At 46.4% G+C, this 19,106-nt stretch overlaps 1 protein-coding gene, 8 non-coding genes and 1 pseudogene across 9 annotated transcripts in view; all 10 read left to right on the top strand.

The window, feature by feature from the left end:
- The window catches only part of LOC130330737 (uncharacterized), a 51,627-nt gene that overhangs the window by 28,224 nt on the left and 4,297 nt on the right, over positions 1–19,106 (top strand). The window lies entirely within an intron of this gene.
- On the top strand, positions 634–824 carry LOC130330739 (U2 spliceosomal RNA). Its single transcript, XR_008873806.1, has one exon. It is a non-coding gene; the product is annotated as a U2 spliceosomal RNA (small nuclear RNA).
- On the top strand, positions 2,859–3,023 carry LOC130330822 (U2 spliceosomal RNA; annotated as a pseudogene).
- On the top strand, positions 3,721–3,912 carry LOC130330814 (U2 spliceosomal RNA). Its single transcript, XR_008873866.1, has one exon. It is a non-coding gene; the product is annotated as a U2 spliceosomal RNA (small nuclear RNA).
- On the top strand, positions 6,050–6,240 carry LOC130330872 (U2 spliceosomal RNA). The gene has a single exon (XR_008873911.1). It is a non-coding gene; the product is annotated as a U2 spliceosomal RNA (small nuclear RNA).
- Positions 8,317–8,507, top strand: LOC130330871 (U2 spliceosomal RNA). Its single transcript, XR_008873910.1, has one exon. It is a non-coding gene; the product is annotated as a U2 spliceosomal RNA (small nuclear RNA).
- Positions 10,604–10,794, top strand: LOC130330870 (U2 spliceosomal RNA). The gene has a single exon (XR_008873909.1). It is a non-coding gene; the product is annotated as a U2 spliceosomal RNA (small nuclear RNA).
- On the top strand, positions 12,879–13,069 carry LOC130330869 (U2 spliceosomal RNA). Its single transcript, XR_008873908.1, has one exon. It is a non-coding gene; the product is annotated as a U2 spliceosomal RNA (small nuclear RNA).
- LOC130330868 (U2 spliceosomal RNA) lies at positions 15,151–15,341 on the top strand. Its single transcript, XR_008873907.1, has one exon. It is a non-coding gene; the product is annotated as a U2 spliceosomal RNA (small nuclear RNA).
- Positions 17,442–17,632, top strand: LOC130330865 (U2 spliceosomal RNA). Its single transcript, XR_008873905.1, has one exon. It is a non-coding gene; the product is annotated as a U2 spliceosomal RNA (small nuclear RNA).

Below are 19,106 nucleotides of genomic sequence, written 5' to 3'. Positions count from 1 at the left end.
AACTACAGTGCTATGATGTCACTCACTTCCACAGGCCTTGCAGAGTGTAAACAACAACAACCCAGCTTTGTTGTGTATGTAACCATAGGGATTTGTGATGTCACCTAGAACCTTCACAGCAGCGACAGCTTTATGAGGAGCATCAGCACTGCTCTGCCTGAGCAGAACCATCACCGCCATAGGTTGTCAAATAACCCGGGTTTAACCCACACAGGTAAGTCCAATGGGGTGCAGGCATGTCCTCTATGCTTACAGCTTCCCGTGGGTGTTGGTTTGATACCGTTTGGGGACAGCCAAGGAGGCATCTGCAGGCAACAAAGGTAGGTGTGTGCTTGTGTGTGTGTTTCCTATGCAGATCCTAAGCCCAGTGTCACATGCAAGTAGGAGGAGTAAGAAGGGTTCCTGGCAAATCCGGGTTATGGATTGCATTTAAAAAGGCCCCGTGGGAGTGCAATGGGCCCCTGTCTTGCTGCTTAGCAATAATGGTATGGGTTTAGGTTCTGCTGTGTGTACTGGTGGTTGACTGCCCCCCAGCCCAGAGTGTGCATGGAAAATTGTCTGGCAGCCTCCCTGACAGCAAGCAGTGATAGTGCCCATGAAGGGCACCTTGTTGGGCCCGCCCCTTTCACGGTTATCGCTTCTCGGCCTTTTGGCTAAGATCAAGTGTAGTATCTGTTCTTATCAGTTTAATATCTGATACGTCCCCTATCTGGGGACCATATATTAAATGGATTTTTGAGAACGGGGGCCGATTTCGAAGCTTGCTTCCGTCGCCCTATGCATTGACCCGATATGGCAGTATCTTCGGGTACAGTGCACCACCCCCTTACAGGGTTAAAAAGAAAGATTCCTACTTTCATTGCTACCTGCTTGCTGGCTAGCCAGCTAGCCAGCCCTGTGGGCCTTGCTGCTGCTGCAGCCAAAAAACAAAAGGTGGTGCTGCTGCTGCTTCTGCTGCTTCTGCTTCTGCTTGTGTCTGGCCGCTGTTGGAGCGTCCAGGCACAGGACTTCTGCTGCTGCTGACTAAATGGCCTCCTTAATTGGATCATTTGAGTAGCCAGCACACCTGTGCAGGTAGGGCATGACATGATAGGCAGCTGCCTTGATAGCGGGTGGGTGCTGAATGTTCCTAATTGACAAAATAAGATTAATGCTTATGAAGAAATATAAAATCTCATCCCTTCCCCAATATCGCGCCACACCCCTACCCCTTAATTCCCTGGTTGAACTTGATGGACATATGTCTTTTTTCGACCGTACTAACTATGTAACTATGTAACATAACATGGGGGGGGGGGGGGGGTCTCCTGGCTGTTCACACAGGTGTGTCATTGCTGTACATTGACCATGCATTGCTTCTGTGGTATTGCAAAGGCAAAGACAAATGCTTCCAGCCATCCATTGCACTAATGGATTGGTCATCAGCTGGCTGTCTATGTCCCGCATCAATATAGACCAAAGTACAGAGGGTTAGGCTATGCTATTGTGCACCTACCTGATGCATCAGAAGGTGCGAGGCCCTTGCTAAATTCTGTGCACAGACTTTGAGATCTATACTTTAGACTGTATCTAAACCTGCTCCAACATGGACTGACATTCTGGCCTACTTTCAGCCGATGCGACTTGTCTGTCGCTGAACAGTCGCTTTTTATGTATTCAGCACCTATGTATAATGTTGTAAAAATCAGGAAAAATCAGTATAAATCCTTAGAAAATTACTCCCCCAGTGTCTCCATCTGCTGGCGGTATTGAATAAGCATTGCTGCACTGATGGGGTATGCATTAGACGAAAAAAAAGGAAGAAAAAGAAGAATAATACGCCCAGAAAAGAGGCGGAAAAGGAGAAAAACGTAAAAAAAACGTGAAAAAAAAAGTAAGAGGAAGAGAAGGGAAAAAAAGGTGGAAATGGGTTTAAAAGTGATTTCGGCGGAGAAATATATATATATATAGTATATATATATATATATATATATATATATACGCGCACACACACACATATATATAAACGTATTCTCCGTTGAGATATTGCAGCCGCTGCTGTGTCCAGGCCCAGGAGCCTTAGCACTGTGCTGTGATGTCACTCAATACCACTGACATCATCTAGGTGTAAACAACATCTCTCCTTTGCTGTGTATGTGACTATGGAGCTGTTTGGTGATGTCGTCTATTATGGCCTTCATAGAAGCAACAGGAGATTGTTGCATCCATCTAGAACCCTCAGAACTACAGTGCTATGATGTCACTCACTTCCACAGGCCTTGCTGAGTGTAAACAACAACAACCCAGCTTTGTTGTGTATGTAACCATAGGGATTTGTGATGTCACCTAGAAACCTTCACAGCAGCGACAGCTTTATGAGGAGCATCAGCACTGCTCTGCCTGAGCAGAACCATCACCGCCATAGGTTGTCAAATAACCCGGGGTTTAACCCACACAGGTAAGTCCAATGGGGTGCAGGCATGTCCTCTATGCTTACAGCTTCCCGTGGGTGTTGGTTTGATACCGTTGGGGACAGCCAGGAGGCATCTGCAGGCAACAAAGGTAGGTGTGTGCTTGTGTGTGTGTTTCCTATGCAGATCCTAAGCCCAGTGTCACATGCAAGTAGGAGGAGTAAGAAGGGTTCCTGGCAAATCCGGGTTATGGATTGCATTTAAAAAGGCCCCGTGGGAGTGCAATGGGCCCCTGTCTTGCTGCTTAGCAATAATGGTATGGGGTTTAGGTTCTGCTGTGTGTACTGGTGGTTGACTGCCCCCCCAGCCAGAGTGTGCATGGGAAAATTGTCTGGCAGCCTCCCTGACAGCAAGCAGTGATAGTGCCCATGAAGGGCACCTTGTTGGGCCCGCCCCCTTTCACGGGTTATCGCTTCTCGGCCTTTTGGCTAAGATCAAGTGTAGTAATCTGTTCTTATCAGTTTTCATGCTGGTGGGGATGGGTGCTGCATGGAGGATGGCAGGTGTTACCAGGGCTTTCCGGGGCTGGTTTCTGAGGAATTCAGCTCGACGGCTGCCCCGATGTGACCTGTTCCCTCCGGGTCTCGCCATGAGGCTGAAGAGGGTTCTAGAGCCGAGGTACTTTTGTGCCTCGGGGAGTGGTGACCCCGAGGTGCCGAAACTCACTGGGAGGATAGACCTCACTGAGTTGAAGCACGGGCACCATAATCTCTTCCACCTTGTGGCACTCACCTCTTGATTCCCGGCCTTCTGGCTAGGATCAGAGAAATTTTTATAGATCCGGCCGGATGTCCGGGCAGTATATCTGCACACATTCACTTATTTATTTATTTTTCGTCACTGTGTCACTTTTTGCGTGTTGTGTGTTCACAGGATTTGTCAGGATGCGGTAGCCCTTCTGGGTGTCCCTCCTGGCGGTCTAGGGGAGGTGTGTGTGGCCATTAGGTTCCCGCACCTCCCTGCAAACACCCCGGGTACTCCTGCTTGGCAGGGTACCTACCGTAATCGGCTCTGCGGGCAGATACCTTGGCTAACGCCAAGGGGATGCCGGGAGCATTGTGGTCCCCTAGTAGCTTCGGCGAAAAGGGGACATCGAACCTGGAACCTCGCAGGTACCTTTTGGTCCGGAGGCGAAGGGTAAGGTTTGTTGGGGGGCCTCTCTCCTATCGGAGAAGGGCTTGCGATTAGACCGCATCCTTTGTGCACGTTTTTTTTTTAGTGTAACACGTTTGCACTTTTTCTTGCACTTTGGGTGAATCGAAAGCACGTTCTCGGCTTTAGATAAAAAAAAAAAAAAAAAAAAAAAATCTGTTTCTTATCAGTTTAATATCTGATACGTCCCCTATCTGGGGACCATATATTTAATGGATTTTTGAGAACGGGGGCCGATTTCGAAGCTTGCTTCCGTCGCCCTATGCATTGACCCGATTATGGCAGTATCTTCGGGTACAGTGCACCACCCCCTTACAGGGTTTAAAAAGTAAAGATTCCTACTTTCATTGCTACCTGCTTGCTGGCTAGCCAGCTAGCCAGCCCTGTGGGCCTTGCTGCTGCTTGCAGCCAAAAAACATAAGGTGGTGCTGCTGCTGCTTCTGCTGCTTCTGCTTGTGTCTGGCCGCTGTTGGAGCGTCCAGGCACAGGACTTCTGCTGCTGCTGACTAAATGGCCTCCTTAATTGGATCATTTGAGTAGCCAGCACACCTGTGCAGGTAGGGCATGACATGATAGGCAGCTGCCTTGATAGCGGGTGGGTGCTGAATGTTCCTAATTGACAAAATAAGATTAATGCTTATGAAGAAATATAAAATCTCATCCCTTCCCCAATATCGCGCCACACCCCTACCCTTATTTCCCTGGTTGAACTTGATGGACATATGTCTTTTTCGACCGTACTAACTATGTAACTATGTAACATAAACATGGGGGGGGGGGGGGGGGGTCCTCCTGGCTGTTCACACAGGTGTGTCATTGCTGTACATTGACCATGCATTGACTTCTGTGGTATTGCCAAAGGCAAAGACAAATGCTTCCAGCCATCCATTGCACTAATGGATTGGTCATCAGCTGGCTGTCTATGTCCCGCATCAATATAGACCAAAGTACAGAGGGTTAGGCTATGCTATTGTGCACCTACCTGATGCATCAGAAGGTGCGAGTGCCCTTGCTAAATTCTGTGCACAGACTTGAGATCTATACTTTAGACTGTATCTAAACCTGCTCCAACATGGACCTGACATTCTGGCCTACTTTCAGCCGATAGGCGACTTGTCTGTCGCTGAACAGTCGCTTTTTTTGTATTCAGCACCTATGTATAATGTTGTAAAAATGCTCTAGAAGCTAAAGTCGCAGAAATGTCACACATATTTGGCCTGCAACTTTCTGTGCGACAAATTCAGACAGGGAAAAATCAGTATAAATCCTTAGAAAATTATCCCCCAGTGTCTCCATCTGCTGGCGGTATTGAATAAGCATTGCTGCACTGATGGGGTATGCATTAGACGAAAAAAAAGAAGAAAAAGAAGAATAATACGCCCAGAAAAGAGGCGAAAAGGAGAAAAACTTAAAAAAAACGTGGAGGAAAAAAAAGTAAGAGGAAGAGAAGGGAAAAAAAGGTGGAAATGGGTTTAAAAGTGATTTCGGCGGAGAAATATATATATATATATATATATTATATATATATATATATATATATATACGCGCACACACACACTATATATAAACGTATTCTCCGTTGAGATATTGCAGCCGCTGCTGTGTCCAGGCCCAGGAGCCTTAGCACTGTGCTGTGATGTCACTCAATACCACTGACATCACTAGGTGTAAACAACATCTCTCCTTTGCTGTGTATGTGACTATGGGGCTGTTTGGTGATGTCGTCTATTATAGCCTTCATAGAAGCAACAGGAGATTGTTGCATCCATCTAGAACCCTCAGAACTACAGTGCTATGATGTCACTCACTTCCACAGCCTTGCAGAGTGTAAACAACAACAACCAGCTTTGTTGTGTATGTAACCATAGGGATTTGTGATGTCACCTAGAACCTTCACAGCAGCGACAGCTTTATGAGGAGCATCAGCACTGCTCTGCCTGAGCAGAACCATCACCGCCATAGGTTGTCAAATAACCCGGGTTTATCACCGCCATAGGTTGTCAAATAACCCGGGTTTAACCCACACAGGTAAGTCCAATGGGGTGCAGGCATGTCCTCTATGCTTACAGCTTCCCATGGGTGTTGGTTTGATACCGTTTGGGGACAGCCAAGGAGGCATCTGCAGGCAACAAAGGTAGGTGTGTGCTTGTGTGTGTGTTTCCTATGCAGATCCTAAGCCCAGTGTCACATGCAAGTAGGAGGAGTAAGAAGGGTTCCTGGCAAATCCGGGTTATGGATTGCATTTAAAAAGGCCCCGTGGGAGTGCAATGGGCCCCTGTCTTGCTGCTTAGCAATAATGGTATGGGTTTAGGTTCTGCTGTGTGTACTGGTGGTTGACTGCCCCCCAGCCCAGAGTGTGCATGGAAAATTGTCTGGCAGCCTCCCTGACAGCAAGCAGTGATAGTGCCCATGAAGGGCACCTTGTTGGGCCCGCCCCTTTCACGGTTATCGCTTCTCGGCCTTTTGGCTAAGATCAAGTGTAGTATCTGTTCTTATCAGTTTAATATCTGATACGTCCCCTATCTGGGGACCATATATTAAATGGATTTTTGAGAACGGGGGCCGATTTCGAAGCTTGCTTCCGTCGCCCTATGCATTGACCCGATATGGCAGTATCTTCGGGTACAGTGCACCACCCCCTTACAGGGTTAAAAAGAAAGATTCCTACTTTCATTGCTACCTGCTTGCTGGCTAGCCAGCTAGCCAGCCCTGTGGGCCTTGCTGCTGCTGCAGCCAAAAAACAAAAGGTGGTGCTGCTGCTGCTTCTGCTGCTTCTGCTTGTGTCTGGCCGCTGTTGGAGCGTCCAGGCACAGGACTTCTGCTGCTGCTGACTAAATGGCCTCCTTAATTGGATCATTTGAGTAGCCAGCACACCTGTGCAGGTAGGGCATGACATGATAGGCAGCTGCCTTGATAGCGGGTGGGTGCTGAATGTTCCTAATTGACAAAATAAGATTAATGCTTATGAAGAAATATAAAATCTCATCCCTTCCCCAATATCGCGCCACACCCCTACCCCTTAATTCCCTGGTTGAACTTGATGGACATATGTCTTTTTTCGACCGTACTAACTATGTAACTATGTAACATAACATGGGGGGGGGGGGGGGTCTCCTGGCTGTTCACACAGGTGTGTCATTGCTGTACATTGACCATGCATTGCTTCTGTGGTATTGCAAAGGCAAAGACAAATGCTTCCAGCCATCCATTGCACTAATGGATTGGTCATCAGCTGGCTGTCTATGTCCCGCATCAATATAGACCAAAGTACAGAGGGTTAGGCTATGCTATTGTGCACCTACCTGATGCATCAGAAGGTGCGAGGCCCTTGCTAAATTCTGTGCACAGACTTTGAGATCTATACTTTAGACTGTATCTAAACCTGCTCCAACATGGACTGACATTCTGGCCTACTTTCAGCCGATGCGACTTGTCTGTCGCTGAACAGTCGTTTTTTATGTATTCAGCACCTATGTATAATGTTGTAAAAATGCTCTAGAAGCTAAAGTCGCAGAAATGTCACACATATTTGGCCTGCAACTTTCTGTGCGACAAATTCAGACAGGAAAAATCAGTATAAATCCTTAGAAAATTATCCCCCAGTGTCTCCATCTGCTGGCGGTATTGAATAAGCATTGCTGCACTGATAGGGTATGCATTAGACGAAAAAAAAGAAGAAAAAGAAGAATAATACGCCCAGAAAAGAGGCGAAAAGGAGAAAAACGTAAAAAAACGTGAAAAAAAAGTAAGAGGAAGAGAAGGGAAAAAAAGGTGGAAATGGGTTTAAAAGTGATTTCGGCGGAGAAATATATATATATATATATATATATATATATATATACGCGCACACACACACATATATATAAACGTATTCTCCGTTGAGATATTGCAGCCGCTGCTGTGTCCAGGCCCAGGAGCCTTAGCACTGTGCTGTGATGTCACTCAATACCACTGACATCACTAGGTGTAAACAACATCTCTCCTTTGCTGTGTATGTGACTATGGAGCTCTTTGGTGATGTCGTCTATTATGGCCTTCATAGAAGCAACAGGAGATTGTTGCATCCATCTAGAACCCTCAGAACTACAGTGCTATGATGTCACTCACTTCCACAGGCCTTGCAGAGTGTAAACAACAACAACCCAGCTTTGTTGTGTATGTAACCATAGGGATTTGTGATGTCACCTAGAACCTTCACAGCAGCGACAGCTTTATGAGGAGCATCAGCACTGCTCTGCCTGAGCAGAACCATCACCGCCATAGGTTGTCAAATAACCCGGGTTTAACCCACACAGGTAAGTCCAATGGGGTGCAGGCATGTCCTCTATGCTTACAGCTTCCCGTGGGTGTTGGTTTGATACCGTTTGGGGACAGCCAAGGAGGCATCTGCAGGCAACAAAGGTAGGTGTGTGCTTGTGTGTGTGTTTCCTATGCAGATCCTAAGCCCAGTGTCACATGCAAGTAGGAGGAGTAAGAAGGGTTCCTGGCAAATCCGGGTTATGGATTGCATTTAAAAAGGCCCCGTGGGAGTGCAATGGGCCCCTGTCTTGCTGCTTAGCAATAATGGTATGGGTTTAGGTTCTGCTGTGTGTACTGGTGGTTGACTGCCCCCCAGCCCAGAGTGTGCATGGAAAATTGTCTGGCAGCCTCCCTGACAGCAAGCAGTGATAGTGCCCATGAAGGGCACCTTGTTGGGCCCGCCCCTTTCACGGTTATCGCTTCTCGGCCTTTTGGCTAAGATCAAGTGTAGTATCTGTTCTTATCAGTTTAATATCTGATACGTCCCCTATCTGGGGACCATATATTAAATGGATTTTTGAGAACGGGGGCCGATTTCGAAGCTTGCTTCCGTCGCCCTATGCATTGACCCGATATGGCAGTATCTTCGGGTACAGTGCACCACCCCCTTACAGGGTTAAAAAGAAAGATTCCTACTTTCATTGCTACCTGCTTGCTGGCTAGCCAGCTAGCCAGCCCTGTGGGCCTTGCTGCTGCTGCAGCAGCCAAAAAACAAAAGGTGGTGCTGCTGCTGCTTCTGCTGCTTCTGCTTCTGCTTGTGTCTGGCCGCTGTTGGAGCGTCCAGGCACAGGACTTCTGCTGCTGCTGACTAAATGGCCTCCTTAATTGGATCATTTGAGTAGCCAGCACACCTGTGCAGGTAGGGCATGACATGATAGGCAGCTGCCTTGATAGCGGGTGGGTGCTGAATGTTCCTAATTGACAAAATAAGATTAATGCTTATGAAGAAATATAAAATCTCATCCCTTCCCCAATATCGCGCCACACCCCTACCCCTTAATTCCCTGGTTGAACTTGATGGACATATGTCTTTTTTCGACCGTACTAACTATGTAACTATGTAACATAACATGGGGGGGGGGGGGGGGTCTCCTGGCTGTTCACACAGGTGTGTCATTGCTGTACATTGACCATGCATTGCTTCTGTGGTATTGCAAAGGCAAAGACAAATGCTTCCAGCCATCCATTGCACTAATGGATTGGTCATCAGCTGGCTGTCTATGTCCCGCATCAATATAGACCAAAGTACAGAGGGTTAGGCTATGCTATTGTGCACCTACCTGATGCATCAGAAGGTGCGAGGCCCTTGCTAAATTCTGTGCACAGACTTTGAGATCTATACTTTAGACTGTATCTAAACCTGCTCCAACATGGACTGACATTCTGGCCTACTTTCAGCCGATGCGACTTGTCTGTCGCTGAACAGTCGCTTTTTATGTATTCAGCACCTATGTATAATGTTGTAAAAATGCTCTAGAAGCTAAAGTCGCAGAAATGTCACACATATTTGGCCTGCAACTTTCTGTGCGACAAATTCAGACAGGAAAAATCAGTATAAATCCTTAGAAAATTATCCCCCAGTGTCTCCATCTGCTGGCGGTATTGAATAAGCATTGCTGCACTGATGGGGTATGCATTAGACGAAAAAAAAGAAGAAAAAGAAGAATAATACGCCCAGAAAAGAGGCGAAAAGGAGAAAAACGTAAAAAAACGTGAAAAAAAAGTAAGAGGAAGAGAAGGGAAAAAAAGGTGGAAATGGGTTTAAAAGTGATTTCGGCGGAGAAATATATATATATATATATATATATATATATATATATATATATATACGCGCACACACACACATATATATAAACGTATTCTCCGTTGAGATATTGCAGCCGCTGCTGTGTCCAGGCCCAGGAGCCTTAGCACTGTGCTGTGATGTCACTCAATACCACTGACATCACTAGGTGTAAACAACATCTCTCCTTTGCTGTGTATGTGACTATGGAGCTGTTTGGTGATGTCGTCTATTATGGCCTTCATAGAAGCAACAGGAGATTGTTGCATCCATCTAGAACCCTCAGAACTACAGTGCTATGATGTCACTCACTTTCACAGGCCTTGCAGAGTGTAAACAACAACAACCCAGCTTTGTTGTGTATGTAACCATAGGGATTTGTGATGTCACCTAGAACCTTCACAGCAGCGACAGCTTTATGAGGAGCATCAGCACTGCTCTGCCTGAGCAGAACCATCACCGCCATAGGTTGTCAAATAACCCGGGTTTAACCCACACAGGTAAGTCCAATGGGGTGCAGGCATGTCCTCTATGCTTACAGCTTCCCGTGGGTGTTGGTTTGATACCGTTTGGGGACAGCCAAGGAGGCATCTGCAGGCAACAAAGGTAGGTGTGTGCTTGTGTGTGTGTTTCCTATGCAGATCCTAAGCCCAGTGTCACATGCAAGTAGGAGGAGTAAGAAGGGTTCCTGGCAAATCCGGGTTATGGATTGCATTTAAAAAGGCCCCGTGGGAGTGCAATGGGCCCCTGTCTTGCTGCTTAGCAATAATGGTATGGGTTTAGGTTCTGCTGTGTGTACTGGTGGTTGACTGCCCCCCAGCCCAGAGTGTGCATGGAAAATTGTCTGGCAGCCTCCCTGACAGCAAGCAGTGATAGTGCCCATGAAGGGCACCTTGTTGGGCCCGCCCCTTTCACGGTTATCGCTTCTCGGCCTTTTGGCTAAGATCAAGTGTAGTATCTGTTCTTATCAGTTTAATATCTGATACGTCCCCTATCTGGGGACCATATATTAAATGGATTTTTGAGAACGGGGGCCGATTTCGAAGCTTGCTTCCGTCGCCCTATGCATTGACCCGATATGGCAGTATCTTCGGGTACAGTGCACCACCCCCTTACAGGGTTAAAAAGAAAGATTCCTACTTTCATTGCTACCTGCTTGCTGGCTAGCCAGCTAGCCAGCCCTGTGGGCCTTGCTGCTGCTGCAGCCAAAAAACAAAAGGTGGTGCTGCTGCTGCTTCTGCTGCTTCTGCTTGTGTCTGGCCGCTGTTGGAGCGTCCAGGCACAGGACTTCTGCTGCTGCTGACTAAATGGCCTCCTTAATTGGATCATTTGAGTAGCCAGCACACCTGTGCAGGTAGGGCATGACATGATAGGCAGCTGCCTTGATAGCGGGTGGGTGCTGAATGTTCCTAATTGACAAAATAAGATTAATGCTTATGAAGAAATATAAAATCTCATCCCTTCCCCAATATCGCGCCACACCCCTACCCCTTAATTCCCTGGTTGAACTTGATGGACATATGTCTTTTTTCGACCGTACTAACTATGTAACTATGTAACATAACATGGGGGGGGGGGGGGGGGTCTCCTGGCTGTTCACACAGGTGTGTCATTGCTGTACATTGACCATGCATTGCTTCTGTGGTATTGCAAAGGCAAAGACAAATGCTTCCAGCCATCCATTGCACTAATGGATTGGTCATCAGCTGGCTGTCTATGTCCCGCATCAATATAGACCAAAGTACAGAGGGTTAGGCTATGCTATTGTGCACCTACCTGATGCATCAGAAGGTGCGAGGCCCTTGCTAAATTCTGTGCACAGACTTTGAGATCTATACTTTAGACTGTATCTAAACCTGCTCCAACATGGACTGACATTCTGGCCTACTTTCAGCCGATGCGACTTGTCTGTCGCTGAACAGTCGCTTTTTATGTATTCAGCACCTATGTATAATGTTGTAAAAATGCTCTAGAAGCTAAAGTCGCAGAAATGTCACACATATTTGGCCTGCAACTTTCTGTGCGACAAATTCAGACAGGAAAAATCAGTATAAATCCTTAGAAAATTATCCCCCAGTGTCTCCATCTGCTGGCGGTATTGAATAAGCATTGCTGCACTGATGGGGTATGCATTAGACGAAAAAAAAGAAGAAAAAGAAGAATAATACGCCCAGAAAAGAGGCGAAAAGGAGAAAAACGTAAAAAAACGTGAAAAAAAAGTAAGAGGAAGAGAAGGGAAAAAAAGGTGGAAATGGGTTTAAAAGTGATTTCGGCGGAGAAATATATATATATATATATATATATATATATATATATATATACGCGCACACACACACATATATATAAATGTATTCTCCGTTGAGATATTGCAGCCGCTGCTGTGTCCAGGCCCAGGAGCCTTAGCACTGTGCTGTGATGTCACTCAATACCACTGACATCACTAGGTGTAAACAACATCTCTCCTTTGCTGTGTATGTGACTATGGAGCTGTTTGGTGATGTCGTCTATTATGGCCTTCATAGAAGCAACAGGAGATTGTTGCATCCATCTAGAACCCTCAGAACTACAGTGCTATGATGTCACTCACTTCCACAGGCCTTGCAGAGTGTAAACAACAACAACCCAGCTTTGTTGTGTATGTAACCATAGGGATTTGTGATGTCACCTAGAACCTTCACAGCAGCGACAGCTTTATGAGGAGCATCAGCACTGCTCTGCCTGAGCAGAACCATCACCGCCATAGGTTGTCAAATAACCCGGGTTTAACCCACACAGGTAAGTCCAATGGGGTGCAGGCATGTCCTCTATGCTTACAGCTTCCCGTGGGTGTTGGTTTGATACCGTTTGGGGACAGCCAAGGAGGCATCTGCAGGCAACAAAGGTAGGTGTGTGCTTGTGTGTGTGTTTCCTATGCAGATCCTAAGCCCAGTGTCACATGCAAGTAGGAGGAGTAAGAAGGGTTCCTGGCAAATCCGGGTTATGGATTGCATTTAAAAAGGCCCCGTGGGAGTGCAATGGGCCCCTGTCTTGCTGCTTAGCAATAATGGTATGGGTTTAGGTTCTGCTGTGTGTACTGGTGGTTGACTGCCCCCCAGCCCAGAGTGTGCATGGAAAATTGTCTGGCAGCCTCCCTGACAGCAAGCAGTGATAGTGCCCATGAAGGGCACCTTGTTGGGCCCGCCCCTTTCACGGTTATCGCTTCTCGGCCTTTTGGCTAAGATCAAGTGTAGTATCTGTTCTTATCAGTTTAATATCTGATACGTCCCCTATCTGGGGACCATATATTAAATGGATTTTTGAGAACGGGGGCCGATTTCGAAGCTTGCTTCCGTCGCCCTATGCATTGACCCGATATGGCAGTATCTTCGGGTACAGTGCACCACCCCCTTACAGGGTTAAAAAGAAAGATTCCTACTTTCATTGCTACCTGCTTGCTGGCTAGCCAGCTAGCCAGCCCTGTGGGCCTTGCTGCTGCTGCAGCCAAAAAACAAAAGGTGGTGCTGCTGCTGCTTCTGCTGCTTCTGCTTCTGCTTGTGTCTGGCCGCTGTTGGAGCGTCCAGGCACAGGACTTCTGCTGCTGCTGACTAAATGGCCTCCTTAATTGGATCATTTGAGTAGCCAGCACACCTGTGCAGGTAGGGCATGACATGATAGGCAGCTGCCTTGATAGCGGGTGGGTGCTGAATGTTCCTAATTGACAAAATAAGATTAATGCTTATGAAGAAATATAAAATCTCATCCCTTCCCCAATATCGCGCCACACCCCTACCCCTTAATTCCCTGGTTGAACTTGATGGACATATGTCTTTTTTCGACCGGACTAACTATGTAACTATGTAACATAACATGGGGGGGGGGGGGGGTCTCCTGGCTGTTCACACAGGTGTGTCATTGCTGTACATTGACCATGCATTGCTTCTGTGGTATTGCAAAGGCAAAGACAAATGCTTCCAGCCATCCATTGCACTAATGGATTGGTCATCAGCAGGCTGTCTATGTCCCGCATCAATATAGACCAAAGTACAGAGGGTTAGGCTATGCTATTGTGCACCTACCTGATGCATCAGAAGGTGCGAGGCCCTTGCTAAATTCTGTGCACAGACTTTGAGATCTATACTTTAGACTGTATCTAAACCTGCTCCAACATGGACTGACATTCTGGCCTACTTTCAGCCGATGCGACTTGTCTGTCGCTGAACAGTCGCTTTTTATGTATTCAGCACCTATTTATAATGTTGTAAAAATGCTCTAGAAGCTAAAGTCGCAGAAATGTCACACATATTTGGCCTGCAACTTTCTGTGCGACAAATTCAGACAGGAAAAATCAGTATAAATCCTTAGAAAATTATCCCCCAGTGTCTCCATCTGCTGGCGGTATTGAATAAGCATTGCTGCACTGATGGGGTATGCATTAGACGAAAAAAAAGAAGAAAAAGAAGAATAATACGCCCAGAAAAGAGGCGAAAAGGAGAAAAACGTAAAAAAAACGTGAAAAAAAAGTAAGAGGAAGAGAAGGGAAAAAAAGGTGGAAATGGGTTTAAAAGTGATTTCGGCGGAGAAATATATATATATATATATATATATATATATATACGCACACACACACACATATATATAAACGTATTCTCCGTTGAGATATTGCAGCCGCTGCTGTGTCCAGGCCCAGGAGCCTTAGCACTGTGCTGTGATGTCACTCAATACCACTGACATCACTAGGTGTAAACAACATCTCTCCTTTGCTGTGTATGTGACTATGGAGCTGTTTGGTGATGTCGTCTATTATGGCCTTCATAGAAGCAACAGGAGATTGTTGCATCCATCTAGAACCCTCAGAACTACAGTGCTATGATGTCACTCACTTCCACAGGCCTTGCAGAGTGTAAACAACAACAACCCAGCTTTGTTGTGTATGTAACCATAGGGATTTGTGATGTCACCTAGAACCTTCACAGCAGCGACAGCTTTATGAGGAGCATCAGCACTGCTCTGCCTGAGCAGAACCATCACCGCCATAGGTTGTCAAATAACCCGGGTTTAACCCACACAGGTAAGTCCAATGGGGTGCAGGCATGTCCTCTATGCTTACAGCTTCCCGTGGGTGTTGGTTTGATACCGTTTGGGGACAGCCAAGGAGGCATCTGCAGGCAACAAAGGTAGGTGTGTGCTTGTGTGTGTGTTTCCTATGCAGATCCTAAGCCCAGTGTCACATGCAAGTAGGAGGAGTAAGAAGGGTTCCTGGCAAATCCGGGTTATGGATTGCATTTAAAAAGGCCCCGTGGGAGTGCAATGGGCCCCTGTCTTGCTGCTTAGCAATAATGGTATGGGTTTAGGTTCTGCTGTGTGTACTGGTGGTTGACTGCCCCCCAGCCCAGAGTGTGCATGGAAAATTGTCTGGCAGCCTCCCTGACAGCAAGCAGTGATAGTGCCCATGAAGGGCACCTTGTTGGGCCCGCCCCTTTCACGGTTATCGCTTCTCGGCCTTTTGGCTAAGATCAAGTGTAGTATCTGTTCTTATCAGTTTAATATCTGATACGTCCCCTATCTGGGGACCATATATTAAATGGATTTTTGAGAACGGGGGCCGATTTCGAAGCTTGCTTCCGTCGCCCTATGCATTGACCCGATATGGCAGTATCTTCGGGTACAGTGCACCACCCCCTTACAGGGTTAAAAAGAAAGATTCCTACTTTCATTGCTACCTGCTTGCTGGCTAGCCAGCTAGCCAGCCCTGTGGGCCTTGCTGCTGCTGCAGCCAAAAAACAAAAGGTGGTGCTGCTGCTGCTTCTGCTGCTTCTGCTGCTTCTGCTTCTGCTTGTGTCTGGCCGCTGTTGGAGCGTCCAGGCACAGGACTTCTGCTGCTGCTGACAAAATGGCCTCCTTAATTGGAACATTTGAGTAGCCAGCACACCTGTGCAGGTAGGGCATGACATGATAGGCAGCTGCCTTGATAGCGGGTGGGTGCTGAATGTTCCTAATTGACAAAATAAGATTAATGCTTATGAAGAAATATAAAATCTCATCCCTTCCCCAATATCGCGCCACACCCCTACCCCTTAATTCCCTGGTTGAACTTGATGGACATATGTCTTTTTTCGACCGTACTAACTATGTAACTATGTAACATAACATGGGGGGGGGGGGGGTCTCCTGGCTGTTCACACAGGTGTGTCATTGCTGTACATTGACCATGCATTGCTTCTGTGGTATTGCAAAGGCAAAGACAAATGCTTCCAGCCATCCATTGCACTAATGGATTGGTCATCAGCTGGCTGTCTATGTCCCGCATCAATATAGACCAAAGTACAGAGGGTTAGGCTATGCTATTGTGCACCTACCTGATGCATCAGAAGGTGCGAGGCCCTTGCTAAATTCTGTGCACAGACTTTGAGATCTATACTTTAGACTGTATCTAAACCTGCTCCAACATGGACTGACATTCTGGCCTACTTTCAGCCGATGCGACTTGTCTGTCGCTGAACAGTCGCTTTTTATGTATTCAGCACCTATGTATAATGTTGTAAAAATGCTCTAGAAGCTAAAGTCGCAGAAATGTCACACATATTTGGCCTGCAACTTTCTGTGCGACAAATTCAGACAGGAAAAATCAGTATAAATCCTTAGAAAATTATCCCCCAGTGTCTCCATCTGCTGGCGGTATTGAATAAGCATTGCTACACTGATGGGGTATGCATTAGACGAAAAAAAAGAAGAAAAAGAAGAATAATACGCCCAGAAAAGAGGCGAAAAGGAGAAAAACGTAAAAAAACGTGAAAAAAAAGTAAGAGGAAGAGAAGGGAAAAAAAGGTGGAAATGGGTTTAAAAGTGATTTCGGCGGAGAAATATATATATATATATATATATATATATATATATATATATATATACGCGCACACACACACATATATATAAACGTATTCTCCGTTGAGATATTGCAGCCGCTGCTGTGTCCAGGCCCAGGAGCCTTAGCACTGTGCTGTGATGTCACTCAATACCACTGACATCACTAGGTGTAAACAACATCTCTCCTTTGCTGTGTATGTGACTATGGAGCTGTTTGGTGATGTCGTCTATTATGGCCTTCATAGAAGCAACAGGAGATTGTTGCATCCATCTAGAACCCTCAGAACTACAGTGCTATGATGTCACTCACTTCCACAGGCCTTGCAGAGTGTAAACAACAACAACCCAGCTTTGTTGTGTATGTAACCATAGGGATTTGTGATGTCACCTAGAACCTTCACAGCAGCGACAGCTTTATGAGGAGCATCAGCACTGCTCTGTCTGAGCAGAACCATCACCGCCATAGGTTGTCAAATAACCTGGGTTTAACCCACACAGGTAAGTCCAATGGGGTGCAGGCATGTCCTCTATGCTTACAGCTTCCCGTGGGTGTTGGTTTGATACCGTTTGGGGACAGCCAAGGAGGCATCTGCAGGCAACAAAGGTAGGTGTGTGCTTGTGTGTGTGTTTCCTATGCAGATCCTAAGCCCAGTGTCACATGCAAGTAGGAGGAGTAAGAAGGGTTCCTGGCAAATCCGGGTTATGGATTGCATTTAAAAAGGCCCCGTGGGAGTGCAATGGGCCCCTGTCTTGCTGCTTAGCAATAATGGTATGGGTTTAGGTTCTGCTGTGTGTACTGGTGGTTGACTGCCCCCCAGCCCAGAGTGTGCATGGAAAATTGTCTGGCAGCCTCCCTGACAGCAAGCAGTGATAGTGCCCATGAAGGGCACCTTGTTGGGCCCGCCCCTTTCACGGTTATCGCTTCTCGGCCTTTTGGCTAAGATCAAGTGTAGTATCTGTTCTTATCAGTTTAATATCTGATACGTCCCCTATCTGGGGACCATATATTAAATGGATTTTTGAGAACGGGGGCCGATTTCGAAGCTTGCTTCCGTCGCCCTATGCATTGACCCGATATGGCAGTATCTTCGGGTACAGTGCACCACCCCCTTACAGGGTTAAAAAGAAAGATTCCTACTTTCATTGCTACCTGCTTGCTGGCTAGCCAGCTAGCCAGCCCTGTGGGCCTTGCTGCTGCTGCAGCCAAAAAACAAAAGGTGGTGCTGCTGCTGCTTCTGCTGCTTCTGCTTCTGCTTGTGTCTGGCCGCTGTTGGAGCGTCCAGGCACAGGACTTCTGCTGCTGCTGACTAAATGGCCTCCTTAATTGGATCATTTGAGTAGCCAGCACACCTGTGCAGGTAGGGCATGACATGATAGGCAGCTGCCTTGATAGCGGGTGGGTGCTGAATGTTCCTAATTGACAAAATAAGATTAATGCTTATGAAGAAATATAAAATCTCATCCCTTCCCCAATATCGCGCCACACCCCTACCCCTTAATTCCCTGGTTGAACTTGATGGACATATGTCTTTTTTCGACCGTACTAACTATGTAACTATGTAACATAACATGGGGGGGGGGGGGGGTCTCCTGGCTGTTCACACAGGTGTGTCATTGCTGTACATTGACCATGCATTGCTTCTGTGGTATTGCAAAGGCAAAGACAAATGCTTCCAGCCATCCATTGCACTAATGGATTGGTCATCAGCTGGCTGTCTATGTCCCGCATCAATATAGACCAAAGTACAGAGGCTTAGGCTATGCTATTGTGCACCTACCTGATGCATCAGAAGGTGCGAGGCCCTTGCTAAATTCTGTGCACAGACTTTGAGATCTATACTTTAGACTGTATCTAAACCTGCTCCAACATGGACTGACATTCTGGCCTACTTTCAGCCGATGCGACTTGTCTGTCGCTGAACAGTCGCTTTTTATGTATTCAGCACCTATGTATAATGTTGTAAAAATGCTCTAGAAGCTAAAGTCGCAGAAATGTCACACATATTTGGCCTGCAACTTTCTGTGCGACAAATTCAGACAGGAAAAATCAGTATAAATCCTTAGAAAATTATCCCCCAGTGTCTCCATCTGCTGGCGGTATTGAATAAGCATTGCTGCACTGATGGGGTATGCATTAGACGAAAAAAAAGAAGAAAAAGAAGAATAATACGCCCAGAAAAGAGGCGAAAAGGAGAAAAACGTAAAAAAACGTGAAAAAAAAGTAAGAGGAAGAGAAGGGAAAAAAAGGTGGAAATGGGTTTAAAAGTGATTTCGGCGGAGAAATATATATATATATATATATATATATATATATATATACGCGCACACACACACATATATATAAACGTATTCTCCGTTGAGATATTGCAGCCGCTGCTGTGTCCAGGCCCAGGAGCCTTAGCACTGTGCTGTGATGTCACTCAATACCACTGACATCACTAGGTGTAAACAACATCTCTCCTTTGCTGTGTATGTGACTATGGAGCTGTTTGGTGATGTCGTCTATTATGGCCTTCATAGAAGCAACAGGAGATTGTTGCATCCATCTAGAACCCTCAGAACTACAGTGCTATGATGTCACT

Source organism: Hyla sarda, unplaced genomic scaffold (assembly GCF_029499605.1).
Source record: "Hyla sarda isolate aHylSar1 unplaced genomic scaffold, aHylSar1.hap1 scaffold_340, whole genome shotgun sequence".
NCBI lineage: Eukaryota > Metazoa > Chordata > Amphibia > Anura > Hylidae > Hyla > Hyla sarda.
This window is presented reverse-complemented; position numbering and strand designations above follow the sequence as displayed.